The sequence below is a fragment of the Cervus canadensis genome, chromosome 1 (genome assembly GCF_019320065.1).
Source record: "Cervus canadensis isolate Bull #8, Minnesota chromosome 1, ASM1932006v1, whole genome shotgun sequence".
Lineage (NCBI taxonomy): Eukaryota > Metazoa > Chordata > Mammalia > Artiodactyla > Cervidae > Cervus > Cervus canadensis.
Window position 1 is genome coordinate 116,787,817 of NC_057386.1, and position 8,637 is coordinate 116,796,453.

The following is an 8,637-nucleotide window of genomic DNA, read 5'->3' on the forward strand; positions in this document are numbered from 1 at the left end:
TTCCCTGACCAGGGATCGAACCTGGACCCCCTGCATTGGGAGCACAGAGTCTTATCCACTGGACCACCAGGGAAGTCCAGTAGTGGTTAAATAGTAGGATATCAGTATTTTCAAAACTTCTATAATTGATTATACTTATGATGAAATATTAGTCAAATGATAAAATAGATTATTTTGTCTAGAATTCAATCCAGTCCCTCAGTAAAAGTGTGCTTGTAATCACCTGCAAAATTCTAAACAACAGATATCAATGTGGTAGCAGCCTATGTGAATTCATGGAGGATGGCGTGGTTTTGGCAGATGTTAAAAGTAGAGCAGTGGGCACTTGCCTAGGAGTCCAGAGGTTGAGACTTCGCCTTCCAGTGCAGGAGGCGTGAGTTCTATCCCTGCTCTAGGAGCTAAGATCCCACATGCCTAGCAGCCAAATAAAAACAAAACGAAAAACAAAAGCAATATTGTAGCAAATTCAATAGGCTTCAAACAGACTTTAAAAGCAGTCCACATCAAAAAAATTAAAATAGCAATTTAGCTGGACTTCAAAATGGGCAGGATGAGTGATGGGACTCGATCATTGAATCATAACATGGAGTTTAGTACCATTTGTAGATTGAACATCTCACAATGATATAGGTTGCCTTCAGCTGAAAAGCCAAGGGCTCTGTCTCACTTCTTTTCTGCTCCTCTCCTTTGCCTTCCCTTGTCCACCAAGGCAGTTGGCCCGGCAGCAGCTGAGTCATGCTTGTTTCACCCACCACATCCATGCAGCCTATCTCCTTGCCCAAGGCAACAAAACCTCCCCAAGTAATTCCTGAGCAACACCACCAATGACTGACAGTCACTCTGTGTCCCCCCACCCCCACCTGCCAGACTCCCCTGAGGACCCTTTGGAGGAGCTCCCTCATGACAGAGCAGAGGAAGAAACCCTATCTAATGCCAAGGTAAGGTCGCTTGTCTTTGAGATGGATATGTTGCTTTATGCGTTTATTTCGTGTTCAACTGAATTCACCCCTGAAAATCCGACAGTGAAGACTATTGATGGTTTGCACAGTTTCTGTGATGGGGAGAATGCCCCTCACAGATCTCTTAGCAACTGACACCTGATTCAAAGAGGTATTCAAGGGACTTCCCTGGTAGTCCAGTGGTTACGAATCTGCCTTTCAATGCAGGGGCTGCAGGTTCAATCCCTGATTGGGGAACTAAGATCTTACACGCCGCAGAGCAACTAAGCCTGTGTGCTGCAACTAGAGTCCAGCGCACTGTGACAGAAGATCCTGAGTGCTGCAACTAAGACCCGATGCAGTCAAATACATATCAATAAGATCAAATAAAAAGAGGGCATTCAAAAATGGCAGCATTCCCGCAGCGCAGCTCACGGCACCCGGCACGCCCGTGCTGCGTACACTGCCTTACGCTAGCATGCTGTGGCCAGAACACACACGTTGTAAAAGAACGCAGCGGTGCTCCTTTCTGATCTTTAGTTAAGATCTTTCTCTTTAACTGTTGTAGCACTAAAGTGTACTTATATTACTAGGACTAAAGTCTGGATCATTTATATTTTCCTATAAGAGGCAGACTGCTTTCACCCTTCTTAAAAAGCTTCATTTATATTAAATTGATAACCATATTACCTTAATTGGAACCTTAGCCTTGAAATTGTGAACTCCTGGAAGTGTTATTAATCAAGTTTGCTACCAAGTTAAACCTAAAAAATTATGGTAGTTGCAATCAAAAGATTAATGAATAATAAACATTTCCGTCTTTCTGAAAAAAAAAAAAAAAGGCAGCATCTGTCCTGCTGTAGCAAGCATTTCCAACAGGAGGCATTTCTCCTCCTTGGACAAGAATTTTGTGATTGCCAACCGAAAGGACTTTAGGAACACGTTCTCTAGGAAAAGCCAGTCGGTGCCTTTTGGTGTGAGTAGGTTTGGCCCCTTTTGCTTTTGGGTGCCCTTGAGTCAACTGCTGTTTCCCATTTGGTTTTCTAGATTCACCAAGAGAACAAAAGATGTGTGTAGGTGAGGAAAGAAAATTCAAACTCCTAAAAAAAGAAACCTTATCTTTCCCTCATGGTATCTTCTTTTCTATTTGTATCTGCAGGTGGTCTCAAGAACCAATGAAAAGGGTATGTGTTTTGGAATTACTCATTCAATGAGGAAAAGGAAGGTGGGGCTTTCTTGTTGGTCTCAGGTCTGGAAAGTTACCCTGTATCCAGTTTCCTGCTGGGGATGAGGACTGGGGGCATGGGGTAAGGACTGAATCCCCAAGTAAGGAACTATGGCCTAGGTCTGCACCCCCTGGGAATAGCTGTGTTCCCTTGAGGGGGTGTGGGTCTGCGTACACGGGGCTTTAGAAGTGTGTGTGTGGGGAGTATCTGTGTGAAGTGATTGTGAATGTGTGGGCAATGTGTACAGTTAAAAATACGAGTTTCCCGGGACTTCCCTGGTAATCCAGTGGCTAAGACTGCGTGCTCCCAATGCAGTGAACCCAGGTTTGATCCCTGGTATGCCGCAACTAAGACCCAGAGCAGCCAAACAAATAAATTTTTTAAAAATACGTTTCCCCCGTAGATACATCCCACTTACACATCACAATTGCCAGAGTCACATTTCCCAAAAATTGCCATCGGCCCTGAATACTTTATGTACATTATCTCGTTCAACCCTCCCCACTGTGCCTGGGCAATGACCCACTATCCCCACTTCTCAGAGAGAGAAACAGAGGCGCAGAGATGACTGACCCATGCTCAGGAGCTCCTATGTGAAGAGCCAATAGGTGAATCCAAGCGTGTGGCCAAGGAGCTAACCCACTGACTTTCACTTATCACTCAACCATGGGGTCATCCGTCTTCGGGCAAGATGGTCTGCACATCGGTGCATGCAGAGGCCGCAGACACTGCCCATTATCAGAAGGGGCCTCGGTGGCCCCAGAACCCAGGGCAGCTATGAAAGTGAAAGTAGAGTCACTCAGTCGTGTCTGACTCTTTGCGAGCTTACCCCATGAACTGTAGCCTGCCAGGTTCCTCTGTCCACAGAATTCTTCAGGCAAGAATACTGGAGTGTTTTGCCATTCCCTTCTCCAGGGATCTTGCCAACCCAGGGATCGAACGAACCCAGGCAGGTCTCCCACATTGTGGGCAGATTCTTTACCGTCTTAGCCACCAGGGAAACCAGGGCAGCTATAGGTGCATTTAAGCCGACTCTGGTACCGATGTGAGCGCGAATGCCCATCAGAAGCCACATGTTCCTGGTCAGTCCACAGAGTCCGAGACTCTGTGTCGACAATGCAGGTTAATATCTACCAGTGCTAGGGTCGCTCCTCAGCCTCTGGCCCCAACCATATAAAAATCAGGGAGAGAGCTTCCCTGGTGACTTAGTGGTAAAGAATCCACCTGTCACTGCAGGGGACACGGGTTCCATCCCTGATCTGGGAAGGTCCCACATGCCACGGGGCAACTAAGCCTGTTCTCCACAACTACTGAGCCTGAGCTCTAGAGCCCTCAAGCCGCAACTGCTGAGTCCGTGTGCCTACAGTCTGTGCTCTGCAACAAGAGAAGCCACTGCAATGAGAAGCCCTCACACCAAAATTAGAGAGTAGCCCCTGCTCGCCACAAGTAGAGAGAAAGCCCTTGTGCAGTAATAAAGACCCAATGCAGCCAAAAAATAAATAAAAATTTTAAAAATTGTTAAGACTTGTTTTTTAGAAAAAAAAATCAGGGAGATATTTTAGTGTATTTAATAATATCATGACCACAAGCTCTGTAACTCATGTGAGCTTCATCCCCCAGAACAGTGATAGATAAGAACCCAGGATTTGGCCTTGTTGTTAGTCTGAACACCCTGCTTCTCATTTCTTTCCTGTTCCTCTCCTTTGCATTTCTTCGCCCACCAAGGAGGGCGGCCCCTAATTCCCAGTGCTTGCTTGTTAACCGATCGCTGCCATAGACTCTCACCCGGGGTCCACATCAAGCAGACCTCTCTGAGTGATTCCTGGGCAGCGTCACCAAGGACTGACAGTCGCTCTGTGTCCTTACAGATCCCCCCGAGGGCCTGGTGGAGGAGTTGCCCATGGACAGGGCAGAGGAAGAGAGCCCGTCTAACACCAAGGTAAGCTCATCCAGCTTTTAATTAATAAATTTAAAATTTGGCTGCACCGAATCTTGGTTGCTGCGCTCGGGCTTTCTCTAGTTGCGGTGAGCAGGGGCTGCTCTTCACTGAGGTGTGCGGGCTCCCCACGGCGGCGGCTTCTCTTGTTGCAGAACACAGGCTCTAGGGCGCAACAGGCTCAGTAGCTGTGGCACACGGGCTTCGTTGCTCCTGGACATGTGGGATCTTCCCAGATCGGGGAGCAAACCCGCGTCCCCTGTATTGACAGGTGGATTCTTTACCACTGAACCACCAGGGAAGTCCAAGTTCACCCATCTTTGTCTGAGAGAAGAGTGCTGCTTTTTTGGTTTCTTTTTCGCTTCTAATTCATTTGAATTCATGTAGGAAAATCCGAGCATGTACATTAGAGGTGGGGTTTACAATTTCCTTAACGGGGAGCGTTGAGTCTGTCACCTATCACCCGTGATTCCAGAAAAGAAAAGGAAGATGTTAGTCGGTCAGTCGTGTCTGACTCTTTTGCGACCCGTGGACTGTAGCCCACCAGGCTCCTCTGTCCGTGGAATTCTCCAGGCAAGAATACTGGAGTGGGTGGCCATTCTCTTTTTCCAGGGGATCTTCCCAACTCAGGGATGGAACCCGGGTCTCCTGCACTGTGGGCAGATTCTTTATTGTCTGAACCACCAGGGTGCCCTAGGCCAGTCACACAAGCAGAATGGGTTTAGAGATCTCGCAGGGACCTTCCCCCGTCAGAAATGTTTCCTCAGTGGAGTAAGAATTTTGCGATGGGTGGACCAGTACGGAGTTGAAAGATCCATGGTGCAGGAAAAGCTTGTCCCTTTTTCACCAGTGTTGTCTTCTACTCTATCTTTTGGGACCTTTGACTGGACAGTTTTCCCACCTGCTTTTCTAAAGTCCCCCATGGGATCAAAGACCCACATCCACAGTACACAGCATGATCTGATACCCATAGTGTTTTCTCTTCTGTCATTGCAGGTGACCTCAGGAGTAACTGGAAATGGTGCGTACCCTGGAATTACTCATTTGCTTTGTGGGGGGTGGGGGGAGGGGAGAATGCAGATAATGAGACAGGTGGGCTCTGTTTGCAGGCTTTCTTCTGGAGAGCCTCCCTGATTCTGAATTCCTGCTGGGAACGGGGGCTGAGGATGGGATGAGAGAAGCTGACTTCTCAGGGAAAGAACCATGGCCGTTTTTCTTTTCTAAATACTTATTTATTTATGGCTCACTGGGTCTTCATTGCTGCACCTGGGCTTTTTCTAGTTGCATCGAGCAGGGGCTACTCTCTGGTCACCGTGTGCAGGCTTCTCGTGGCGGTGGCTTCTCTTGTTGTGGACACGGGCTCTAGGGTTCTCGGGCTTCAGTAGTTGTGGCACGTGGGCTCAGTAAGTTTCGGCTCCCGGGCTCTAGAGCACAGCTTCGGTACTTGTGGCTCGAGGGCCTAGTTGCTCTGAGGCAGGTTCGATCTTCCTGGATCAGGGATCCAACCCATGTCTTCTGGGTGGGTAGGTAGATCCTTTAGCCCTGAGTCACCAGGGACGCCCCCATGGCTATTTTTCAACAAGCAGTTTCATTGCCCTTAAATTTTATTCATTTATTTTTGGCTGCATTGGGTGTTCAATTTTTTTAATTTTTAAAATTTAGATTGCCTTTAAGTGGTGACCCCATACGTGTGTCTGTGTGTGTGTGCTTCCCTAGGTTGATGTTGCTTCCCACAACACAACTGCCAGTGTCAACTTCTTCTTTTTTTTAATATTTTTATTTATTTATTTGACTGCACCAGGTCTTAGTTGCAGCACATGGGATCTAGTTCCCTGACTAGGGATCAAACCCCAGACCCCTACACTGGGAGCTCAGAGGCTTAGCCCCTGGACCACCAGGGAAATCCCTAGTGTCAAGTTCTAAATGAAAAAGATCCCACTGCTACTGTTTCATATGATTAAATGCATTTGAAATGTATCAAACCATACACTTAAAATGTGTGCAGTTCATTATATGGCAGGTAGACCTCAGTAAGCTCAGTGGAAAAATCTCACCACCAGCCTGGCAAATGTCCACAGGGTTCCAAGAAGCACTGTGATTGGGTCAATGACAACTTTTGTTAATAATTTTCTCCTCCATCCAACCTTTTATATTCAATTTGACAGGATGATAAATGAAAAGAAGTCATCCCTGTCCTAATTTCTCATGAGAGAAAACAGAGGTTAGGGAAGGTGGATGAATTATGGAGAGTCACACAGACTGTGGGTGCGGAGCTGAGTGAGGCCATGCAGACTCTTCCATCCAGAGCCTATGCACTTTCTCCCACACCCCTACTGCCTGGGAGAAGCTCAACTTCTATGCATTTGGCATCAGTTATGTTCCTGGGCCTTTTTGTGTAGGATGCTCGCTGGACTCGAGATGCAGTAACCCTAGCCCTTGCTCCCTCAGATATTTTAGTACTAAATGGATATTTCCCCCAAGGATGCTTCATTCCTGCTCCTTCCCTTCTTCCCTAAACCGTTGGATTACAGGAGGTCTCAGCATTAAACCTCCCTCATTTCTGGGGCTCGGGGACAGAGTTCCTTTTATTCTGCAGGAGCCCCAGGGGAAACCCACATGTCTCTCTCAGTTCTGGAGGAATCTGAGAGAGGATGAGTGAACAGACCGAGTCTGAATGTGTCCATAAGAGTTGGAATTTAAGGCTTATCCCTTTGGAGGCTAGAGCCAGAAGGATCTGGTGGAAATGGGGAAGTGAGAAATTAAAGAGGGATCCCCTCTCTCATTTGAGGATTTGCAACTGTGATCGACGTCTGGGCGGAGGGCTCTGGCTCCAGGGAGCCCCAGGGAGTTCTGGGACCTCAGAGGAAAGAGTGATGGCCCCAGCTGGAGTAGAACTCTGTTAAGTCTGTTGCTCATGTTTGTGTCTCTAAAGATTGGATTGTTGACCGAAGATACGACTCAAGCAGCGAGGACGAAGACTCCCCAGGTAGGGAACCGCCCAGGTAGAATTCAAGGGGAGAAGGATCCTGGGAGCAGCTGGGCTATACCTGTTGCTTTAGAGACAGGAGGAAGGGTGAGAAATGGGAGAGAAAAAGGAAATGTGTGTCCTTTTTATGATTTCATGACTTAAGAGCTCACTGGGACTCCCCTACAGTCCAGTGGTTAAGACTCTGACTTCCAATGCAAGGGGTACAGGTTTGATCCCTGGTCAGAGAACTAAGATCCCACATGCCATGCTGCACAGCCAAGAAAATTTAAAAAAAAAATTTTTTTTAATAAAAGAATAAGAGCTCTCATGTCTCTTGCTTTGGGTACCTTGATTGTTTTCTCGCTTTGGTATTGCAAGCTTATCTCTCCCCCTCCCCCACCCCCACCAAGACCTGTTGTTTCCTGATTCGGCCAGTGCCAAACCTCAAAACCTTTGGTTGGCATCTCTCGGGAATTGAGTGCTAGCATTCTGGGGTTGGGTTTCGGTGTTGATTTACAAGACAGGCCGTCTGGTGAGACACGACTCCTTCACAAACACTTGAACCTGGAGAGAGTCCCTTGTGTGTGCTCCAGATGCTAGCAGACACTCTCCGTCTGCACATTCAGGTCTCATGGCAGCACGTCCGCGCCCTGTCCTCAGGTTTGCATGTGCTGAGCATGTTCTCTGTTGCTCAGTGGTGGTGGTGTCCAACTCTTTTGTGACCTCATGGACTATATAGCGTGCTGCAGTCCATGGAGTCGCGAAGAGTTGGACATGGCTGAGCAACTGAACTAAACTGGACTATATAGTGAGGCTCCTCTATACGTGGGATTCTCCAGGCAAGAATATTGGAGTGGGTTGCCATGCCCTCCTCCAGGGAATCTTCCTGACCGAGGGACCAATCCTGAGTCTCTTGTATTGGTAGGCAGATTCTTAACCTTTGAGCCACCTGGGAAGCCTCAGGTTTAACCCTGGTTTAAGGGCACTCCCAGGGGTGGAAATGTTAGAGGGGGCAGCAGAGGCTTAAGGAATCACCCCCACCCTAACTGTGCTTTCTTTTCCCAAGGCCATCCCATCACCATTACTGCCCTTGTGCACGCAGAAGCCTGTGTTACAGATTCTGAGGACTGAGTTACGGAGACCAGCAATCTGCCTGTAATTAATTTCCTACTTATGTCTCTCTCTTTTTTAATTCTGTTTATATTCTACCAGTAGATGCCTCTTCATTGCTCTTCTCAGTTCCTTCTTATGATTTTCATCCTGAAGAACTTGGTCTTGTCCAGACACTTGAGGTCCAGAAATCTTCCACGTCTAGAAAAATTTCTCTCCAGCCCTCCTCCCTCCCTGGCTTTCCCATCGTCATCCTGACGCCTGACACCCAGTCTGTACAACTGAGGTGTGCTGAGCAATCCTGAGGGGCCAGCATAGAGGTGGGCTGGGCATCAGAAAAACTGGGTACCCCTCCTATAGGGGTTCTCCTGCACTGGATGGCTCTGGACATGCACAGCTGTTTTCTGCCTTTCAACTCTCAAGATTATACAGTTTTTTTTAGAAAAAGGTTATTCCATC

At 47.6% G+C, this 8,637-nt stretch overlaps 1 non-coding gene across 1 annotated transcript; it reads right to left on the minus strand.

Moving 5' to 3' along the window:
• On the minus strand, window positions 1-73 carry TRNAG-CCC. Its single transcript has one exon. It is a non-coding gene; the product is annotated as a tRNA-Gly (tRNA).
• Window positions 74-8,637: the final 8,564 nt, after the last annotated feature.